Below are 23436 nucleotides of genomic sequence, written 5' to 3'. Positions count from 1 at the left end.
TTCCAAAGTTCAAACAAATAAACAAACAAGAAACGCACCTCAGGAGAAATGAAGGAATGTATCTGTAGGAAGGCTTTTTTTCCCCCTTCCTGTCTTTACATCAGCAATAAGTAAGGCGTTGGGTGGAAAGACCAATAGCCAATCTGAAATCTTACTTCCTTCATAATACACAAGGTCACCTTTTTACTTAAGGTTTGTTTGTTTGTTTGTTTGATTGATTGATTGATTTTGCTCCTCTCCAATTGATTCCTTCCATTCATTTCCATTCCTTCCATTTTCTGAGGTGTTGCTGGTGTGTGTGTGTGTGTGTGTGTGTGTGTGTGTGTGTGTGATTAACAAACTATAAATAAGTACTTATTCACTTGAGGCAGGTATGATACTTGAGCCAGCATTGGAGAGCTGAGACGGAGGAAGGAGAGCTGGGTACAAGCCTGGCTACAGAGCAAGACCCTGATAATTAGCTGTACTACCCTACAAATCACGTGCAATATTTTCAACCCATATAGTGCAGTGAGTAAGGTATTTCACACTTCAGCCAAACACACACATACACAGATATATTTAACTTAAACAAAAATGGTGCCGGGCGTGGTGGCGCATGCCTTTAATCCCAGCACTTGGGAGGCAGAGGCAGGCGGATTTCTGAGTGCGAGGCCAGCCTGGTCTACAAAGTGAGTTCCAGGACAGCTGGGGCTATACAGAGAAACCCTGTCTCAAAAAACCAAAAAAATTAAAAATAAAAAAAAAATGGTGAAGTTTTCTTCTGGTGTTTTTTGTTCTTCTTTTAAAATAAAGATGGATCCTGACATGTAGTTGGGAATATAACAATTTAATATATAACAATATATCATATTCTGTATGAACTGTGTAGTTCATACTCTGTATGGCAGTGTGGTACACAGTCAGATTCTCACTTTTTGTAGCCATTCTATAGACTAATTGAATGTAAAAGGAAAAACATATTGAGGTCCTATTACTATCTGGCATATAGTTCCAGGTTCCATGATACCCAGAGCTAAGCGAGATTCAGCCCTTGCTTTTGGACTCAAATGGCAATGACAGAAGATAGTAACTTGGAGCAGGCACTGCGCTGTCGGAATAAACAGTGTGTGCCAGCAGAGGAGCGAGCAGCTTGTTCTCCCAGAGCATGACCTGAAAGGGCTCGGTAGCACAGAGACTCGGGAACGAGGTCATACGCACCGAGGGAGAATTTTCCAGGGTGAGAGAGAAGAGATTCCTGGCAGAAGGAACTCTGTATACAAAGGCAAGGAGCTGAAACGTGTGGCCAGGGCTTAGGGACGCATGGAGAAATCAGGTTCGGAACCCAGTTCTCTTATTACAGGGTAGACTTTATTCTGTAGTGAGAAGCCTAAGGAGTGTGTAAGATGGAACATCTGCGCGCTCACACTCGCACGCAGGCACCCATGCGTGCATGTTTGGAGGTCAGAGGGCGGTCTGTGGGAGTTGATCCCCTCCTTCCGCCACATGGTTCCCGGGAATCGAAATCCTAAGGCTTGCCAGAAGTGTATTTATCCTCTGAGCATGTGGCTGGGCTCCTCTGTCAGCTAATTAAAGGGTGATTACAGGCAGGAGATTCTTTGCAACTGCTTCCTGTGGGAAGATGGTCTAGGTCCCAGAGTTGTGGTGGTTACTTCTCTTGTTACTTTGACAAAAATAGCAGACAAAGCAACTCCTAGGAAGAGAGGCTCGTTCTGATTCACACTTGAGATTTACTGAGCATCAGGCAGGGAAGATGGGCTGGCATGGCCCTGTTCACGGATGAGCCTGCTCGAATCTTGACCAGCCAGGAAGTAGAGAACTAGGTCAGAAGAAGGTCCACACTGCATCCCTCAGATGCCTGTCTACAGTATCCTCCATCCATCAGTGAGGGTCCCTGCTGTCAGTTGGAGACCAAGTGTTTGAACATATGAGCCTGTGGAAAATATTCCATATTCAAGTCATAGCAAGAGTTCATTTCCATTCTGTGTCTGGCATTTTCTGATGTTTACTGGATTTACACGGAATTTCTTCTTCTTCTTCTTCTTCTTCTTTTTTTTTAAATGAAGAATGGGTCCTTGATCTTGAAGAGTTTCTGTCTAGTGGGAAACAGAGACGCAAGTTACTTTAATAGTGTAATGGGTGAGAGTTACACTGCAGGAAAAGAGCAGAGAAGCCAAGCTGAGACAATCAGGCCCCTTTGGAAGGGGATGCATGGGTGGATCCTAGGAGAGCAACAGGAGCTGGCCAGGGGAAGCAGCGGGCAAGCCTGGGATGGGAGCCCAGGGGTGAGTAACACTGGTGTGAAGTGGGGGGTTTGATGGGGTTCTGGTAGTGCAATTTGAAGGTATATTCGGAGCCTCCAGGCCACGCTAAGGTTTTGTCCTGTGGTGGGGAGATCATTTGGGTGTTCAGTCATGGAAATGGCATGAGCAACTTAGTGTCTAAGCTTATTTTGATAATGTAACAGTAACAGCTGGGCTGGAGAGCTGGCTCAGTGGTTAAGAGCACTGGCTGTTCTTCCAGAGGTCCTGAGTTCAATTCCCAGCACCCACATGGTGGCTCACAGCTGTCTGTAACTCCAGTTCCAGAGAATCAGATGCCCTCTTCTGGCCTCGGGCACTGTATGCTTGTGATGCACAGACATACTGGCAGACAAAATACCCATACACATAAAATTAAAATAAGATCTCAAAAAGTATCTTTAAGATAGTAATAGCTAACCTTCATCAAATACTTGTTGTGGGCAAGGTACGATTGTAAATGCTTTACTCCGCTAAAACAGTCCTATTGTTAGTGGCTTTGCTTGCCAGGGAATTTAGTGACTGACACACAGAGAGGTGGAGCAGCTTGCTGAAGTTTGCACAGCCATTGGCAGCACAAGCACCTAATCCTCCGTAGTCTTGCTCTAACTCCCAGTGATGGGTTGCTGGGGATGGGTGAGCGAAGGAATGGCTGTGGGTGGCTCTAGGGCAGTGGTAGAACATGGGATGGGGTGGGGTGGGGGACTGCTAATTGGTTGGCTGGCCTTTACAGATACCAGAGGTGTGTTCTCACAGCTGTGGAGGCTGAGGCCCAGGTCAGGGTGCTGTCAAGACTGGGGTCTAATACTTTCTCGGCCAATATGTATATGTCTACTGTTTTGTTTTCTATTTTGTCTGATTGGTGTTTTGTTTTGTTTGGGAGCTTTAGGGGTGTTCTGGCTATTTTAAAAAGCAAGGTATTATTGTGTAATCCAGCCCTCCAGAGTTCTGGGATTACTGGTGCGGTGTGCGGTATGTACTGTGGCGGTGACTGTGGCCACCTCCCTCCAAATTGTACCGTCACATGCTTCTCCTCTCTGAGTCTTTACAAAGAATCTGACCTTACCAATCAGGGCCATGCCCATAAGCTCATTTAACCTTCATGACTTCCTCAAAGGCCACAGCTCCAAATGGAGCCAGTTAGAACCTCAACATAGGAACTCTGCAGGACACAAGCATTCAGTCCATCAGAGCAGCAGCTGTGGGAAATAACTGAGACACGACAGTGGCTGAGCCAGAGTGAAAGGGAGCAGGAAGCCTTCAGGACGACAAGCTTCTCACAAGTCTGTGGGCTGAACAGCTGCAGTCATGTCCGGTGGTGCAGGGGTGAGACAGGGTCTCTTTACAGAGCCTTGGCTATCCTGGAAATCACCATGTAGACCAGGCTAGTCACAAATTCACGGAGAGCCACCTGCCTCTGCCTCGCCCTCTCTAGTGCTGGGACTAAAGGTGTGTGCCACCATGCCCAGTACAGTGCTGGGTTTGGGGTTTTTTTTTTTCCCTTTCTTTCTTTTTCTTTTTCTCTTTTTCCTTCTCTTTCTCTCTTTCTTTCTTCCTTTCTTTCTTCCTTCCTTCCTTCCTTCCTTCCTTCCTTCCTTTCTCTCTCTCTCTCCCTCCCTCTCTCTGTCTCTCTCTTTCTTTCTTTCTTTTTTCTGGTTTTTCAAGACAGGATTTTTCTGTATAGCCCTAGCTGTCCTGGAACTCACTCTGTAGACCAGACTGGCCTCGAACTCAGAAATCACCTGCCTCTGCCTCCCAAGTGCTGGGGTTAAAGGCGTGTACCACCACTGCCTGGCTTACAGTGCTGGTTTTTTTTTTTCCATTTTTTATTAGGTATTTAGCTCATTTACATTTCCAATGCTATGGCGCCCGAACAGGGACCTGAACAGTGCTGGTTTTTAATGTGGCTCTTTTTTATGCTTTTCTGCCCTGGACTAATCCCATATTGTTGTTTTTAATTTAGTATAATCCTTATTATTTTCTGATTATGAAAGTAATAATCCAATAATGTTAAAATATGAAAAATATAAAGCCACAGAAATGTGAAACTTTATCTTAATTTTACAACAAAGGCATACTTATTACCTCAGTTCTTCCTAGTGTTGCATTTTAACCCTTATTTACTTATTATTAACATACAGTGTCTGAAGTACTCTATGACATTATAGAATGTGCACACAATGTATAATGGTCAGCTCAGTGTCAGGGCCATACCTGTCACCTCAGACATTTGTTATCTCTGTGAGGGGACTACTCAGAATCCTCTACTAGCTATTTTGAAGTGTTTGTTATTGTCACCTATAGTTACTTTACCCCCCTGAGCAACAGGACATTAAAAATTGTCCTTCATGGGGCATGGTGGTGCACACCTGGGATCCTAGCTTCTCAAAGAGGCTAGGGCAGGAAACGGACCAAGGGCAGCCAGGAAGACTTGATGACACTCTCTTTAATTAGCTTACACAGACACTTCTCCTCTGTATGCCACAGCAGTTCAGCACGCAGCCCTTGTCACACTGCAGACAGAACACTTGCCTGAGGCCAGTGTTATTCAGACTCTCAGCTTGGGGCTTATTCTTGTCTGCCTATCACACACACACACACACACACACACACACACACACACACTCATCTTTTTCAGACTCTGGTGTCCATTGTTCATTTGGCCTGGTGGTGGTAGTGGTATACACTTTTGATCCCAGCACTCAGGAGGCAGAGACAGGTGGATCTCTGAGTTCAAGAACTGCCTGTTCTACAGAGAGAGTTCCAGGACAACCAGGGCTACACAGAGAAACCCTGTCTCAAACAGAACAGAACAGAACCTTCTATTTGCATCCTGATTCCTAGCCTAGTTGGTGGGCATTAGTGGGCTCAGTGATTGTGTGTTAACTGAACTGTTCAGATATTGGGTAACTTCAGTGGGGCCTGTGCTATCTTAGATAACTTCCAGATCAGCTGGCGGCTGATCGCCTTGTCCATGAGCCCTGAGCATGTGAGTTCGTGGGAAGCTGAGTAGTGGAAGGGAATGAGTAAGAGGGAGGGTCTGGTGCCATTGGAGAACCGTCGAGACAGCTGGAAGACGGAGCTGCAATTGTGGAAGTATCTACAAACAACACACTTGTGCTTCTGTGAGAAGTCAAAAAGTGCAGTAGCACTCAGAAAAGAAGTTCCAGTTGGAGGGGGCAGTGTTCTGTGGGATTCCAGAGGGGAAACGGCATGTGGGTGGAGCTTTAGGGGTCCTGTGGCTGGCTAGCATCTGAAATTCATGTGTCAAGCTGCCGCCATTTTTTTTTCCATTTGTCTCTAACTTGTATGACTGAAAATGCTGAACGTGGTGATTGGTGCTACATATCACCCCAGGAGCCCATCTTTCCAGAATTTTCTATGAACCTCTCTCCTCTCCAGTGTTAATTTGGTTGTTGTAGTTCTGTGAAGTTTTGAATAGTTCTCAATTTTCAACAATTGATATCCTTATGCATGAACATAAGACGGTTTCTCAGTCTACTGTCTTCTTTTCATGCTAGACGCTAAACCTAGAACATTGTGATGCTACGACGGAGCCGCTCACAAGCCTAATCACAGATCTGAAATGTTGTTAGATTATACACAAGCGGTTCTGTTTGACGAGTTGTTTCACAAGGAATCCAGTACGATTTCTGTTTTAAAGTAACATACCAAAAGCAACAGCAGACATATGCAGAGGACCCGTCTTAATGCACAATCATGACAGTATTTTTATTTTGAATAACATCGCTTTGCCCTCACCTCTATAGAACCTTACATCTTACTCCTACTGTGGGATTTGTAGACAGTAGTACGTTTCCTCGGCCATTTGGAGGAGCCTGCACCACAGGATAATGAAGTTAGTTGAGTCTAACTTACAAAGTGCCTTCTTTGAAATTCTGAGAGCTCTCAGAATTGTCTTCACACCCCCATCTGATAAGAGCCCCTTGCCTATGCTGCTCTAGCAGAAGGTGGTTACAGCTACTGTAGGGGCGAGGCCGTTCTCACACAGCTAAGCCACGGACTCTCCCAAAAACTGAAAGTCCCAGGCCCCAGCATCTGGATCCATCCGGTTCCCTCACACATAACTCCCTGTTGGTGAGAGCAAGGCAGCAGAGGAGGCCAGTGAACGCTTTACTGCTTTGTAGGCTCTGTCAGGCAGAACCCTTGTGTCCTTAAATCTCTGTGTGGCCATAGGGAAAGCAGAAGTATGATCATGTACTCCACACAGCTTCCTGAGAGTGAGAGATGCCTTTGATATCTTCCTTTTTCACGTTTTACAGGGTATTATAAGGAGAGAAAGATTTAATCTAGAGCTAAAGTAATGGCAGGTTGGTGTATCTCTGTAATCCCAGCACTCAGAGGGCTGAGGCAGGAGGAGTGCAGATTTTAGGTCAGCCCAGGCTACATAGTAAAACTGTGTTTCAAAACAAGAAAAAGTGCACACAAAGGTTGAAACAGGAGGGACCATGAGTTTGAGCCTACATTGTTAGAACTTGTCTCAGAAAACCAAAAGTAAAAATGAACGTGAGAGAATGTAAACTGCCTTCAATTTAAAGTCTCAAATTCTAAATTTGCTTTTGCAAGCATAACCCTTACGTTCTTTACTTAAATTTAAAATTTTCGTGACAAGTAGCCCAGTTCCTATCAACGAAGTAGGAAATCTGCACTTAGAATCTCCTCTCCCCTGAAGATTATCCTGCTGTTACCAGATATACCACTAAACAGACTCCAAAGACCATCATGGACACACTACCCCTGGGCAGTCTTGGCACTCTACTGCAGTTCCGCTCTGTCACAGCATAAAGAGAACTTCCTAGTCTGAACATCTAGAACTCCACTTGCCCTGATACGGGGACAGTGCCATACTCTGTGACATCATAGTCACCCTTTAAGTTTTGACTAAGTCACACCCAGTCTCCAAGCCTGGAGCTAGCTATCTTTTGCCCGCCTCCTTAACTGTCTGGGTGTGTGTATCCACAGAGGAGATGGATGAGGGGTCGGCTCACAGCAAGGACAAGCACATCTCCTATCGCTATCTGCATTCATTTACTTACTTGTTTGTTACTGGGACAGTACCTAGTTCCTAGGGCACAAGCACCGTGCCACTCCGTTATATCCCCAGATCATTTAGTGTGTTTAGAGACAGTGATCTCACTAATGTACCCAGGCTGTCCTTCAACGCACTCTGAAGCCTAGGTGAGCCTCAACACCTCCCTCTCTCTGCCTCTGCCCTTCCCATAGCAAGAATCACCGATGTGTATTCATTATCTTGTGTGTATGTGTGTGTGTGTGTATGTGTGTCCAAGCATGTATATGTGTATTTATATACACATACACACATGTGTATCTCACTCAGGTTGTTGCAGAGCTACTACTACTACTACTACTACACTATATAAACAGGATAAAATAATACCATTTTGTTACTCATACTACCTAAGAACTATTTTGGTTCACTTCTTAGACAGTCCTAATCCTCTCCAAATTTAGATAGATTGAAAGATTTTCCATTAACCTCTTTGTGGTTTCAAAACCACCAGGTACCGTGCCAGCCTCCAAGAGTGAAGCTTTATTCTGTGGCTTAATTGTCCATAAAAATATATCTTGGGTTTTGTTTTATTCCAACTTAGAAGAAAATGGTGAGAAGGTCCAGTGGTTAGAGCACTGGCTGCTCTTGCAAAGAACCAGGGTTCAGGTCCCAGTACCCACATGGAGGCTCACAACGGTCTGTAGCTCCAGTTCAGGGGATTCACCACTTTCTTCTGTCCCTCGGGGCACTGCGCGCGCGCACACACACACACACACACACACACACACACACACACGGTGTACTTATATATAGGCAGACAAACACTATACATAAAATAAAAATAAATCTTAAAAAAATGAATTCCAACTTAGAGAAAATATAAAATGAACATATACCTTTTTTTCGTAAGTGTGATTTGAACAAGACTATTTTTTTCAATTTTGTTTTCTTACTGTTACTTATGCAGCTCCTACACCCAAGATACCAAACTCCAGAGACAGGAAAGGCCGAAAAGCATTTATTTATGCCTTTTTTGACACCACATTCCCTTTCCATTTTTTAAATTGGATATTTTCTTTATTTACATTTTGAATGTTATCCCCTTTCCTGGTTTCCCTTCTGAAAAACACCCTCCCCCTATCCCATTCCCCACTTCCCCTGCTCACCATCCCACCCATTCTAGCTTCTTGGCCCTGGCATTCCCCCACACTGGAGCATAGAACCTTCATAGGACAAAGGGCCTCTCCTCCCATTGATGTCCAAGTAGGCCATCCTCTGCTACTTATGCAGCTGGAGCCATGAGTCCCACCATGTGTTTTCTTTGGTTGGTGGTTTAGTCCCTGGGAACTCTCAGGGTACTGGTTGGTTCATATTGTTATTCCTCCTATGGGGCTGCAAACCCCTTTCAGCTCCTTGGGTTCTTTCTCTAGCTCCTTCATTGGGAACCCTGTGCTCTGTCCAATGGATGACCGTGAGCATCCACTTCTGTATTTGTCAGGCACTGAACAAGACTATTCTTGGTTGCTGTGTATGTTTGTTTGTTTATTGTTTTATACACAGAAGCACTTGAAGGTCTGAGGTTCACTTGTGGGGCTCAATCTTCTTCCACCATGTGGGTGCTGGAAATTGAATTTAGGCCTTCAGGCTTAGTGACAAGGGCCTTAGCCCATTGAGCCATCTCAAGAACCTATGATAGTATTTCTTGAGAATTATCTGAAAAATCATAGGAAAATGAGAGCACACTAAGAGATGTGTTTTTAGAATTAACTCTAAGAATGCGTGTTTGTATCCGGGCACTGGTGGCGCACGTCTTTAATCCCAGCACTTGGGAGGCAGAGGCAGGTGGATTTCTGAGTTCCAGGTCAGCCTGGTCTACAAAGTGAGTTCCAGGACAGCCAGGGCTACACAGAGAAATCATGTCTCAAAAAACCAAAAAGAATGTGTGTGTTGCGTAGACTGCATGGGATGCAGAACTAGAAACTGTAGGTTAGTCAATCATCACCTCTTCTCTGTGCCAGGACCGTCGCCTGTCTGGTAGCGTGCTCAGAGAAGGCCTAGCACAGACGATGTTTAATAGAGGTGTTTAGAAACCTGGAGACGAACGTCCTTTGATGGGAAGATAGAAACAGAAGAATGCTTTCAGTCTCGTTGACCTTAAAAGCTCCAAAAGCAAAATGTCTAATAGAGTGAAGAAGGAAGCTGCCCGTAAATGTAAAGGCGCAGCAAGAAGAAAGGTGGAGGGTTAAAATGGTCCAGTCGCCTGAAAGCCACAAGTGTCTGATTGTGGGTGCAGCTTAAGTTTGTACTCAAAAAAAATTGCGTTCACAAAGCTTGTGATCACAAAATAAGACAAAAGTAGCCAGTGAGAAAGTTACCTGGGATAAGTAAAGAGGCAGGCTACGCATCAGAGCTGTCTCCACCGCGTCCGGGTTCACAGGTGGAGGCTGTCGAGAAGGGTTTGAATCATGTGTTCCTTGCTGTATTGTCGCCTGCGGGTGGACACGGAAGGGCTGCTTCTAGGCAATGCTCAGCCTTTCTGCCTCCCACTCCCTGCCTGTGAGTCATCAGAACCAGTATGCCATCCTTCACACACAAAGAGAGCGCTGTTGACCCGGCAGCAGGGAATGCTCTGGCTTGGTAATCATCCGCTCCTCCTTATAATCAGGCCCAGGCGCTTGCAAACTTCTTGGCACGTTGAGGGTCTGCCGACGGCTGTAATAAACTGGAAGGAGAAAAACCTAATTCACAGAAACGAAACGCATGTCGACTGGACTTACCAACACCGGACTGCTTAAAACGGAAAGCGCTTCAGTTCCTCGGGGTGTTGTAAAGCCTGCATGGGCTTGTTTCTTCCTCACCTTCTACCCTTCAGTTCTCGCTGGCTTAGTGACCCATGCTGTCTGCTCTTCATCCACCAAAGTAGAGAAAGGCTCTAGACCAATTAAGAGCCGGAGCTTCGGAGCCCATGCAGGGCTGCTCAGGGTCAGCCCATACCACCCAGCAAGGTAGCATCCCAGGCAGGTGAAGCCATTAGTGTCACTTTTTTTTTTAGGGTCCTCATCGGTATAGCAAGGGTAAGATTTACCTCAAAGAAATCTGTAGAGGCCATTCCAATTAGTCCGTTTAAGGTGTCAGCTCACTGCCTAGCGCCGAGAAGAGCACGCTCAAAGGGCAGCTGTGAGACAGGATAGGTGTGCTCAGCCCTGAAGAACAGCTTATTGCCCCACCCCGATCCGCGCAGGTCACTTTTAACAGTGTGTCACGACATAACCTCTAATTACGGAGTTAGCAGTACTACAGAGTTGGTGGAAAGAGGCCATGTTCAAATGTGTCTGTGCCAGCACCCCATAATCACACAACTTATAGGACACATCTGTTTTTTGCTGAATTCAGAATTACAGACCTTTTTCAACCTCTTTTTGCTATTGAAGACTTGGCCATGTCCTCAGCTGAACAGTTTTGGGGGTTTTGTTTGTTTGTTTCCTTGGTTAATATTGTGTACTAGATCCTTAAATACTGCAATGGTTTAAATACACACAGGTTTGGTATCTTAATACAAGCCAGAAGCCCAAACTCCAGGAGAAAGGCATCTCTAGCATGTCCAAGCTGCTGGATGCTGCTGGAAGGCCTTGGTCCTGTGTACACCGTGTGTACACCATGCCCCTCAGCACTGCTACCCCTGCCATCCTCTTTACAAGCCCCCCCCCCCCCCCGTCTCAGACTCTTGGCTTTCTCTTACAACTATCACTATCAAGATTGAGAATCCATTAAAACCTAGAAGATCTCATCTTTGTTTCCTTTTTCTTTTAAAGATTATTTATTTTATGTAGTTATACAGATGGTTGTGAGCCTTCATGTGGTAGTTGGAAATTGAATTTTAGGACCTCTGCTTACTCTGGCCCAAAGATTTATTGTACACTGTAGCTGTCTTCTGACACGCCACGGTGGTTGTGAGCCACCATGTGGTTGCTGGGATTTGAACTCAGGATTTGAACTCTTTGAAAGAGCAGTCAGCGCTCTTAGGCTCTGAGCCATCTCACAAGCCCAGAAGATCTCATCTTAAAATCCTTAGTCACAGTTGGGTGGTGGCCGCATACACCTTTAATGCCAGCACTTGGGAAGCAGAGGCAGGCAGATCTCCAGGTTCGAGGCCAGCCTAATCTACACAGAGTGTTCCAGGACATCAGGACTACACAGAAAAACCCTGTCTTAAAAAATAAAAATTTAAGATTTTGAAATTTTATCAATAGTGACAGTTTTTCCCAGACAAGGTCATATTTAAAGGTTCTTGGGGTAAGACCTAGACTTACCTTTTTGGAGGGACACTATTCATCTTCCTTTGTCCTTTGTAAGATAGGGAGACTAGAATCTAGGGAGAAAGGGTAAACTAGAGAAGGAAATGATTGCCTACAATGACTACCAGTGGCTCTCCATCTTCCTAATGCTGTATAACCCTTTAATATAGTCCTTCATGCTCTGGTGACCCCAACCATAATTTTTTTTTTGTTGCTACTTCATAACTGTAATTTTGCTTCTGTTATGGATTGTAATGTAAATATCTGTGTTCTCGAGTGGTCTTAGGTGACCCCTGTGAAAGGGTCATTTAACCCACAGGCTGTGAGCCATTGTCGCTACACGGTGGGAATAGTAGATTTTTTTGCCGCCAGTATGGTGTCTTGAAACTATTGAAAATAATGACTTAGGTACAGTTGGAGTTCTGCCCAAAGGGCAGGTCATCTTCTGCAGGATCAGAGCCATTGAGTCCCCCCGACCCCTCGTCTTTTTCATGTGTGGTGACGCTGGGCAGTTCCCAGGCCTGCTCTTAGTGTGCATTTGGATAAAGAGCGAGCAAGGAGATGACATGGATCTCCACATGGCTTGGGGATCTCCACGTGCCATGAGGGGATTTTCTAACAGAACTGGATACAGAAGAGAACAGAGACAGAGGCCAGTGGGTCTCAGTGAGTCTGAGGCCAGCCTGCTCTACAGAGGGAGTTCTAGCACAGCCAAGGCCACACAGAGAAACCCTGTCTAGAAAAAGCAAAACCAAACACTTTTCTCCCATATCTTCTCTAGGCTAAGATAGCCTCAAAGAATTATTATATTTTTTGTTTTTAACCAATGGTTCAGGAAGCAGAATCAGGCCGTAGCCTTTAAAGGTTTGCCCTACAGGCCTACATCCACAAACAAGACCCTACATACAAAAGGTTCTACAACCCCTCAAAATACTACCAGCTAGGGACCAAGTGCTTAAGCCTGGAAGAGACACACCACATTCAAATTGTAACATGGCATGAACTGGACCAAGTCATTTGTTGCCCTAGAATTGAAATCTGCAGTGGCCTCTTAGCCAAACCCAGCCTGCCACCTGTAGTCTCTGGCTTACAAGCTGAAAATGCCCAATAACATTTTTATGTGGTTGAAAGTAATCAAAAGATGGGCTGGTGAGATGGCTCAGTGTGTAAGAGCACCCGACTGCTCTTCTGAAGGTCCAGAGTTCAAATCCCAGCAACCACATGGTGGCTCACAACCATCTGTAACAAGATCTGACTCCCTCTTCTGGAGTGTCTGAAGACAGCTACAGTGTACTTACATATAATAAATAAATAAATCTTTAAAAAAAAAAAAAAAAAAAAGAAAGTAATCAAAAGAGCATTTTATAACATAAGAAGTTTCAGAATGCACATTTCAGGGTTCATAAGTACAGTTCTTTGTTTTTTGTTTTGTTTGTTTTGTTTTGTTTTGTTTTGTTTTTGGACCATAACTCCTTCCTTTGAGTGACATCTGTGGCCACGTTTGTCCCTACTACACCAGAGCATCTTGTGGTCCAAAACACTTAAAGTGTTTATTCTTTGGCCCTTGCTAGAATATCTTTTGATCCCAGGTGTGAAACAGTGTTTGATTTTAAAACGCTTTTTTTAAACCCCAGTTTATAGAAAACTTGAATTTGTCTCCTCATACTCTAATTAGGTTTGTGGGAAGCAGGGGTGAGCGCACCGCAGGAAAGAGTTGTCTTGCTTCCTCCTGTGTCGCTGCGCAGAGGCGCCACTATGCTCCATGGCTTACTGGACCAGGCAAACTGGCAAGGACACTTTGGACAGGACACTCTCACTAGTGTCGTTGATGATGGTCTCTCACCGGTGCTGAGGATTTGTCTAAATTGTCCTTACATCTCTGCAACATAGGCTCAAAGTGAATGGCACTGGGAAGGAGGCTCTGATTGGCCAGACCTAAATCACGTGATCACGCCTCGTTAGGCAACAAGTAAGGGAATAACCCATCTCAGGGTCACATTGAGGTAGATTTTGCACCTGCCCCTCCCGCAGTGACCTGTGCTCTGAGCTCTCAGGGGACATTGGGTAATCTGTGAGTTCTAGCCAGTCAGGGCTGCGTGCTGACGCTTATCTTTTTTATTATTTTTTTTTCTCTTTCTCTTTCTTTCTTTCTTTCTTTCTTTCTTTCTTTCTTTCTTTCTTTCTTTCTTTCTTTCTTTCTTTCTTTCTTTCTTTCTTTCTTTCTTTCTTTCTTTCTTTCTTTCTTTCTTTTTAAGCAGTTTCGCCGGGCATGGTGGCGCACACCTTTAATCCCAGCACTCGGGAGGCAGAAGTGGGTGGATTGCTGAGTTCGAGGCCAGCCTGGTCTACAAAGTGAGTTCCAGGACAGCCAAGGCTATACAGAGAAACCCTGTCTTGGAAAAAAAAAAAAAAAAGCAGTTTCTCAGTAGTCCCACCATACCCACTGAATGAGAATCCTCAGTTTTGACAAGTTCCCCAGGTGATCTTACAAGCATTCAAAACTGAAATGAAAGGCAGTGGTAACTGCATGTCTTTAATCCCAGCACTCTGAAGGCAGAGGCAAGTGAGTTCCAGGACAGCTAGGGCTACTCCAAGAAACCCTGTTTCAAAAAAAAAAAAAAGAGGGGGAAGAAAAAAGAAAAAGGAAAACGAAGTCTCCACTTGGGTATCTTTCGGGCAGTAGTACACAGTGAAAGGAAACATTCAAACGCTATGCACTATGGGTTCGTGCGTTTTTTGACGTACACGAGGGATCTGCCTGGGAACACACTCCCCTAAGCTATGTCTGCTTCTCAGACATACCTTATCCCATTTAAGCCTTAAGCCACCCCAGGAGCCCAGGTAGGGGACAGCAGGAAAGTAGGCTACACATGTGGCCTACTTGTAAATATCCACTTGTGTATGTCAACCATGCAATCAGAAATGCTTTATTTCTGAGATTTTATTTTTATTTTTTATGTATGAGTGTTCGTCTGCTCCTGGTGTGTATATACTCATGGTGTGTATATACTCATGGTATGTATATAGTGCCCTGGGAAGCCAGAAGCGGCCATAAGACTCACTGAAACTGGAGTTACAGACAGTTGTGAAATGTCATGTAGGTGCTGAGGATTGAACCCAGGCCATCTGGAAGAGCAGCCAGTGCTCTTAAATGCTGAGCCATCTCCCCTAGCAATTACATCTAAAGAGACCAGGTCTTAGTTAGGCTTCCATTGCTGTGAACAGACACCATGACCAAGGCAACTCTTATAAGGGACAACATTTAATTGGGGCTGGCTTACAGGCTCAGAGGTTCAGTCCGTTATCATTATAGCAGGAAACATGGCAGCCTCCAGGCAGGCACGGTACTGGAGAGGAGCTGAGAGTTCTATATCTTCATCCAAAGGAAGCCAGGAACAGACTGTCTTCAGGCAGCTCGGAGGAGAGTCTCAGAGCCCACTCTCGCAGTGGCACACTTCCTCCAATAAGGCCAAAACCTTCTCCAACAAGGCTACCTACTCATAGAAGGCCACTCCCTGGACCAAGCATACTCAAACCACCACAGTGAGTTATTGGCCTAATAAGAATCACATGTGAACGGAAGCTCAGTTCTGTGATTGCTAAGTAAAACCTAGACAACCTTCCAGACCTAGACACTCCCATCTCTTAAATAAGGTGGTCAATGTGAAGATGACTGACAGCCATGCCATGGGGTACCACAGCACCTAGCAGGACTGGAACTGTGTTCTTAATAGCCATCATCCCTAGACTGGATTTGTTTGGAGGCCATGGTACTTAGTGCTTTAGTTACCCAAAGTGCTGCCTACAATTTAATTCATTGTGCAGTAGGGTTGCTACAGCCAGTCTTACTGAATGGTCTGTATTGAGTTTAGAGTTACAGACTCTTAGGCACTCAGTTTCCACCATGCAAGGCAGCGTAGAACATAGTGTTATACCCTTGGGTCCATTTCATAAGGTGCAACCATGACTATGAGAAGGGTCCGAGCACGGCCTCAAAGACTGCAGAGGATCGCCGATAAAGTTCTTATAAATATGACTTTGGGAGTGCTGTCACTAGTGACCGTGACAGTGAAGTCTCAGGGAAACCTCTTACAACACAAGGGTTGGCTCATTGCTGTCAAAACCTGCTGAGAGCCACGGCCGCTGATTGTCTCTCCAGGCACCAGGCAGAGAACAGCATGCAGCAGCATTGATCAGTTCTCCACTATTAAAAAGCCAGCTGGAGAGATGGCTCAGTGGTTAAGAGCACTGACTGCTCTTCTGAAGGTCCTGAGTTCAAATCCCAGCAACCACATGGTGGCTTACAACCATCCATAATGAGATCTGACGCCCTCTTCTGGTGTAACTGATGCTATAGTGTACTTACATATAATAATAAATAAGTCTTTAAAATTATATTAAAAACAACCGAACTTAGTTTCCACAGCTAAAATATTTTGGCCACAATACATCTGTTACTAAAATAAACTTTTGTTTTGTCTTCTTTTGTTGAGATCCTATCTCCCTGTCCGTGGTTTGGGCTGGTCTACAGCTCACTGTGGTACCCCAGGCTGGCTTCAAACTGACAGCCATCCTTCAGCCTCATCCTTCCGAATGCTGGGATTACAGTTATGAGCCACCCTATCCGGCTTTGAAATAAATTCTTTATTGAGAAACTAGATAGGTTTGTAGTTACTCATTTAATTTTTACTACCTTGTAAATTAAAGGGCATTGTTAAAAGTAGGAAAGCAGCTAATAAAACGTAACCAAGTTGTTAATAACACACTGGACACACAAAACCCGTGGGCATATCTGAGCAGTGAGACTTCTTAATCTGCAGTTGGTCAGCCTCACGCTGTTGGAACACTGCCAATGGCAACAGGAAAAAGAAGATTCTGAGTTACTTTGCTTAGAACCTAAATACAGAATTATAGAAAAAAATAATAATTCTGTTAGTGTAACAGAAGAAAATGTTTCATTTATTACTAGCCAGGAAGTATCAGTGTTAGCCAGAGAGACCCTTCCAGAAATTAAATTTGTGGGGATTTTTCTGTAAGTAGAAAACTTCTAGATACCTCTAAGCACAAGGACCGGGCCATGGAGCAGACCTTTTAATCTCACACTTAACTGTCCTTGGAATGCTGGGCTGGTAGACTCCTTGCTGATGCAGGTGCTGGCTGGTGATGCCTTTTTATCTCCCAAACTGCACAGTCAGCATCCCGGGGCCCACTCCTATGTGGCCTTGTCATTATCACATGACCCAGCCCATCTCTGCTTTGCAGAGCCAATTCCTTGTGATTGGCTAGCCTTGTGCCTTTCTGGAAACTCGTGGGCTTGGCGCTAACCCAAGAGACCAAATGCTTCCTCCCTGGTACAGTGGTCACAGGCCAAGCTCTGCTCCTGCATGCTAGCAGTCAGCCCAGGACACTGTATCAACTTCAGTTTTATTCACTTATTTATTTGCCGCTGCTAGTGACCACATGTTAGGCATGCCCTGTGGCCCCACCTGCATCTTTACATGTGGGGGCTCTGTCATCACCTCTCCAAAGATGTGTCTCTAAGATTCCCAAGTCCTTTCACAGGTGTGCTTTGTTTTTCTCGCTCACTTTCCAGAAGTAGGTCATTTATACCTCTGTTAACTGACACTGCTCTTGGGAGGTGTTTATGACTACAAACACCTGCAGAAGAATTACTCTGATTCAGAAGTTTGTGTGCGAGTCAATATCAACTCCATTTTAAGGTAGATGATATGTAGATTTGTTTCTATGAATAAAGTATCAATCCCAGCACTTGGGAGGCTGAGACAGGAGGGTCATACATGAGACCCTGGTTACAAGAAGAAAATGAAACACTGAAAAAAATTGAAAGTGTAAAAGAAAAATTAAAATGAGCTGGGCACTGGTGGCTTAGACCTTGAATCCCAGCACTTGGGAGGCAGAGGAAAGAAGGTTTCTTGTCAGTTCGAGACCAGCCTGGTCTACACAGTGAGTTCTAGGACAGCCAAAACGACATAGTGAGACCATGTCTCAAAATGAAGCAAGACAAAAGAATATAAAGTATAAACTCATGGAGGTAATTACACTGACAGGCACATACACCCAGAGACCCCCCCCCACTTCTTATTTATTTATTTATTCATTTATTTATTTATTTATTTAATGTATGTGAGTACACTATTGCTCTCTTCTGAAACACCAGAAGAGGGCATTGGATCCCATTACAGATGGTTGTGAGACACCATATGGTTGCTGGGAATTGAACTCAGGACCTCTGGAAGAACAGTCAGTGCTCTTAACCACTGAGCTATCTCTCCAGCACCCCCTACTTCACCTTCTAATCATAACCCCCATACTCACCATGATGCTGGGAGCTATCTGCAGAGTAGCGGGGAGGGCTCCCTCTAGCTAGATACTGACAGTCTCGGGAACTCAGTATGAATTAGTTCCCAATGGGTCCCAAGCGTTTCCCTGTACTGCTGAGAACCTGCCACCAGTCACCAGCCTTGGCTGCTGTTCATCCTTGATGACAAACACTGGCTCTCTGCCTCCCGTTTCTAGAGCAACATGTTTACCTCTATGCACTGAGGCCACCTCTGCCCTACAAGCCCTTGCTGGGCTGACCTAGGTCCCTACTCCACATGTCCGTTGCTCCTCGGGCTTCAGTACTGTTGCCGCTCCTCCTCCTCTGTCCTGTGGCTCATTTTGTTACTTCCTTCACAGGGGGAAGAAAGGAATTGAGGCCAGCTCTTTCCCCAGGCCTCTTTACACGTAGAAATTTGCCTCCTCTACAGGCTCCTTTCTTCCCTGTTGTCTCTCAGGGGAAGATATTTACCTCACACAGCCTTTCGCAACTCTCCAGAAACATAGTTTCACCCACTGCCACACTTCCATTCTCTGATGGGTTAATGTCTTGCCCCGCATTTCCTTCTGGCCAATCAGCCTGACTCTCCTGATGAGTGCCTGCCATTTACTGTATTGCTTCTCTTAGAAATGATGTTCCTTCCTAAGTGAGAAGGATATATGCAAACTCCATTTTGCTGTTATTGTAATTTTTCCTTTGTAAACCACGCCATGTCCCTGCTTCCTAATTAGTGCCTGCTTGAAGGTTTCACCCCCTGCAGATCCACTGTGCTCCCCCCGCAAGAGAGGGCTCTTGCTAATGTTTCCCATTTCCCAACACAAAAAAGATAACGTTTTATCATTTTCTTACTTTGCGTCTCTGCAATGTGAGACCGTGGTATCGGCCAAGGCATACACCTCTTCTGATCTCCAAAAACCCTCTTCCTTCCTCCACCTCCCTCTACCTCAATCTAGTGTTTTCCTGGAAAGCCTGGTTGGAGGTCCCTCTTTCCTCTCCTTATTCAAGAAATGCTTGCTAATGTAGACCTTGGGGCTGCAGAGGGATGTATGGAATTCCCACTGTGCCCTGCCAAAGCTCACAGGACACAAGGAAAGAGAAACAGATCCAGGAAGAAAACATAACACACAATTGCTGTCTCTGACGAGTGCTGTGAGAGCCCAGGGGAGGTGCTTCTAGCCTTGCTGTCTGGGAACACCTGACATGCAGTGCGGGCACAGGCACGTGTGTCACTGCACACTGCCTTTCTGACTCTTTCCAATGAGAGATTTTAGTGAATGAATGCCTATCTGTCTTACTCACACTCTTAACTATTTAATAATCGTCACTCACAAGCCCTTCTACAATCTGCCCCTTCCAACTGGAGATATTTTTAGCCTTTTAATAATACACGGTCTCCTTAGCTTCCAATTAGTATCTGAGTAGAGACTTGAGCTTAGTACATATTCGCAATCGCTGAGTTTGCTTATCAAACCAGAGCAGGAGCAGATGGAACCCTACAGAATCCCAGGTACCCATCTATTTGAGTCTGAATTTCACCCACTTTCCCCCATGTAGCTATCTAAATTTAGATGTCATACATTTGTGTAGGCAACCTACAAACGACGCTTGCATGAACACATTCCTTCTCGATAAGCCATATTGGTGCTCTTTGGATTCACTACATGGTTGGATTCCCATTTCCATCATTTCAGTTCTCATGGGTTATTTAAAGTCCTTCCTCAGAGAAGCAAAGCTGGTAATCCAGCACGGCGAGTCTGGGGCTCCGACGGGGCTCCGCAGTTAACAGCCCATCGTTCTGTGTGGCCATCATGGAGAGGCATCGTCTTGTGGAGGCAGTTCTCAGGTGGTGAGCCTCCGTGGCCATCCTCAAGGCACTCAAAGCTCAACAAGCCTTGTCAGGGAAGATCTGAGGCTGCAATTTTCTACAGTGTTCAATCTAACTCCACCCTTAGGCAAAGGATAGTCGCCGTTAATTGGTGACATTTTCCATTCTCAATGCTGGATTGATGCATCGAGCATCTCACGAGTAGTAGCCAGCTAGGGGTATTGCTGAACATCAACTAAGGTGTGGGACAACCTCCTCTCACTCCAAAGTATCACCACCGAGGTGGGGGAAGTGCTGATCTTAGAGACAGAGAAATGTAATAATCCAGGGATGTAAGAAAGAAATTTTCTAATCCTAAAGATGTTTTCCAAGGGTGCTTTTGATTAAAATAATAGTAGCCCGTAGATCCAGAGTCCACTGGTGAAATGTGTAGGCCCTCATTCAGCATGCACAAAGCAGACAACAGCAACTTTGGTTCTTGCCTTGAGGTTAGACTGGTGGCCCCTAGATGTCAGCATGTTTGACAGTGGAGGCAGGAGATGCGGAGAGGTCCGTGGGCCACCCCAGAAGCCCTGATGCTCCAGAGGCTTTGCCTTCCTGGGGATACTAGTGAATCTGGCTGTAGTCTTTCTTAAAAACTAGATGTTCTTTGTGGAATTAAGCAATCTCCCATGGTTTGGGAAGTCAACATTTGTAGTATCTGTGAGACACAAGATTTGATTGTCTCAAGCCAGGTCTGAGGGTTACACACACCCATAAATCAGCGCTCACGAGGTGGAGGTTGGAGCATCCCAAATTCAAAGTTGTCCCTGATGACCAAGTGAGTTCCTGGTAGCTGGGGATACAGGAGTGCTGTCTCAAAACAAACTAAGCAACAGCAGCAAAGCAAAACAACCAAAGGTTTGACCGCCACTGTCGGGATGTCTAGACAAGGGATTCATAGCCCGTGGCTGCTAGTGACAGACTGGAATTTATTAAGAATTACGTGGCATTGCTAAGAAGCCCAATCATTTGAACACTTAAGTTCTCTCAAACGGGCCAGGTTCAACATCGTCTGACCTTATGAAAGGAGGTTGTCTCATGGTATAGGCCTGTATTCCCAGCATTGGAGCTACATAGCCTCCCTCCCCTCCCCCCAAAAGTCTCTTAAATGTCACTTGTATATTCTTTTAAGCTGTATTCGTTTATTTATTTATACATTTCAGGTTTTGTGCTAGGCAAGAACTCTGCCACAGAGTACCTCAGGCACCTCAATTCTCTTTTAAATATATTTTCTTCTTCTGTTTTTTTGTTTTGTTTTGTTTTGTTTTGTTTTGTTTTGTTTTGTTTTCTACCTAGGCTTTTGACCCATGCTTGTAATTCCAAGCACTTAGAAGTCTGAGACCGGAGGACTGCCTCAGGGCTAGTCTGGGCTTTCATAGTGAGTTCCAGGTGATTCGGGTTATAGTAGGAGACATTGCCACACACTAAGAATATAGGCATTAATTAGTCCTTCCAGTGATGTGTACTTCTGCCACACCAACATAAATGGAATTACAGGAAATGATCAAACTATAGGAATCAGCGTCTGGAATATTTCAGTTACTCATTTTCCTCTGAAAGAGCAATCAGGCAGTTAGCATGGTAAGTCTCTAGCTGAGGCTCCAGGCTGCCATGGAAATGCCTCTGTCCCACATTCTCCTGGGAAGGCTCCAAAGGAGCTACAGGAGACAGCCCCTAGAGTCCTCACTCTCTCCACGACCCTTTCTGTAATCGTCTCTGCTCAGGTTCAGGGGGGCTGTGTGATGCTGTATATATGACATGGCAGCTTTAGCATAGATCTTTCTTAGCCAGACGCAAGGTCCAGCATACTTGACAAGTAAGAGGCACGCCCAGAAACCTCAGGGGTGTGAGACCCTAACGGGGACAGTCGAGTTTATCCTCTGACTCTTCCCGGCTTTCCCATCTCTTTCCATGACCGTATCCTCCATAGATAGCTCCCTAAGCTAAACTTAGCACTACCGGTGAAAGATGGAACGCATTGCTCCATTTAAGACAGACTCGGGCAGTCAGGGTGGTGGCACATGCCTGAGTGTGACATTTGGGAGATGGGGACAAGATTGCAGGTTTAAGGCTAGCCTGGGCTACAGGATGAGAGACCCCTCGCCTGCCCAGTGAAACAGAATAATCCTCGGGTATAAAGCATGACCTTTGCCATCAAAAGGCAGCGTCAAGCAGCCACACGTGTACATAGTAAAAGTCACTAAGGGATGCTGCAGACCTTGTGTTTCCAGCCCCAGGAGTGGTGTGAGGATAACCTTGACTGACTGGTGTGCAGTGCCCGAGGAAACTCTCAGTACAGTTAGCACACAGGTTATTTTTACCAGAACATTGCCTGTAGAAAAATAAAAATGAACAGGGGGAACCCAGTGCCAAGTATCATAGAATCACTGCTCCTTTTTAAAAAGTACTTAAGATTATAAAAGTCACAATGTCTGGAAACATTAGCATAAAAATTAATTTGTTGGGCTGGTGAGATGGCTCAGTGGGTAAGAGCACCCGACTGCTCTTCCGAAGGTCCAGAGTTCGAATCCCAGCAACCACATGGTGGCTCACAACCATCCTTAACAAGATCTGACTCCCTCTTCTGGTGTGTCTGAAGACAGCTACAGTGTACTTACATATAATAATAAAATAAATAAAATTAAAAAAAAATTAATTTGTTTTTAATTCATATGTGAGTAAATAAACTTAAAGACTTGGTGACTCAAACAAAACAGCATGTAGTCTTGTGGAATGCTAGTGTCATTTTATTTTTCCCTGAATTTTAGGCTAAATATTTCACAGAGACAGAGTTTGTCACTGCTATGTTAATTATCTTTAAATATAATCCCAACGCTGATCATGGAGGAGCATTCAGGAGGCGGAGGCAGGAGGATCTCAAGCCTGGGGCCAGCTGGATTACATATGAAGACCCTAAACCAAACAAAAGAAATGCAGCAATCCCACACATTGTTTATTCTGTACATTATTGTAACACTCAGTACGTTCACTAGAACTTTCATTGTTGGTAAAAGCCACTGCCTAAAATTAGCCAACAGAGAAGAGATCCCACAGTTAGGAAGGTAGCACTGATCAGCAAAGAAAGGGACCCTGCACTGTAGGCCACTGGGACTCCGCTGCCTCGTGAAACACTGTGAAATGCAGCAAAGACAGGCCATCCCCACTCTGTCACCGTATAGACTTTAATGCTGTTCTGTCCACGGGACAGAATACGGCCACTCGACAGAGCCCGGCACACGTGCCATAGGAGGAAATAACGGCCTAATTTTGCAAGAGGAAATCCCTGCTGCTGGTCCAATGGGCAGTGGGGCTAAACAGGAGCAACTAAGAGGCTCACCCCCAGGGAATAATGAGGGGTTCTCATTTAGGAGGACTGCTCTGTGGCAATTACCTGTTCGAGGTGAAGTCTAGTCAATCCTCTGGGAGCTTGTGTATATTCTATGTGTGTATCTACAAAAACAGAGTCAGGAGAAGTCCCTGTCATCATAACTGTACAGAATATGTACTGAGGACAGTGAAGCGGAGAGAGGTTAATCCCAAGGGCTGGGATCAAAGACGCACACCACCACCGCCTGGCTGTGAATGGCCCTTCTTGAGTTGAG

General features: G+C 45.1%; 2 long non-coding RNA genes across 2 annotated transcripts in view; one reads left to right on the top strand and one right to left on the bottom strand.

The window, feature by feature from the left end:
* The window catches only part of Mm2pr (macrophage M2 polarization regulator), a 62472-nt gene that overhangs the window by 27933 nt on the left and 11103 nt on the right, over window positions 1–23436 (top strand). The window lies entirely within an intron of this gene.
* Window positions 564–9841, bottom strand: Gm42788 (predicted gene 42788). The gene is made up of 2 exons (NR_137278.1): window positions 9708–9841; window positions 564–2096 (listed from the first exon to the last, which is right to left on the bottom strand). It is a non-coding gene; the product is annotated as a predicted gene 42788 (long non-coding RNA).

This window comes from Mus musculus, chromosome 5 (assembly GCF_000001635.26).
Source record: "Mus musculus strain C57BL/6J chromosome 5, GRCm38.p6 C57BL/6J".
Classification (NCBI taxonomy): Eukaryota; Metazoa; Chordata; class Mammalia; order Rodentia; family Muridae; genus Mus; species Mus musculus.
Note: the sequence above shows the minus strand (reverse complement) of the source record. Positions and strands in the feature narration are given on the sequence as shown.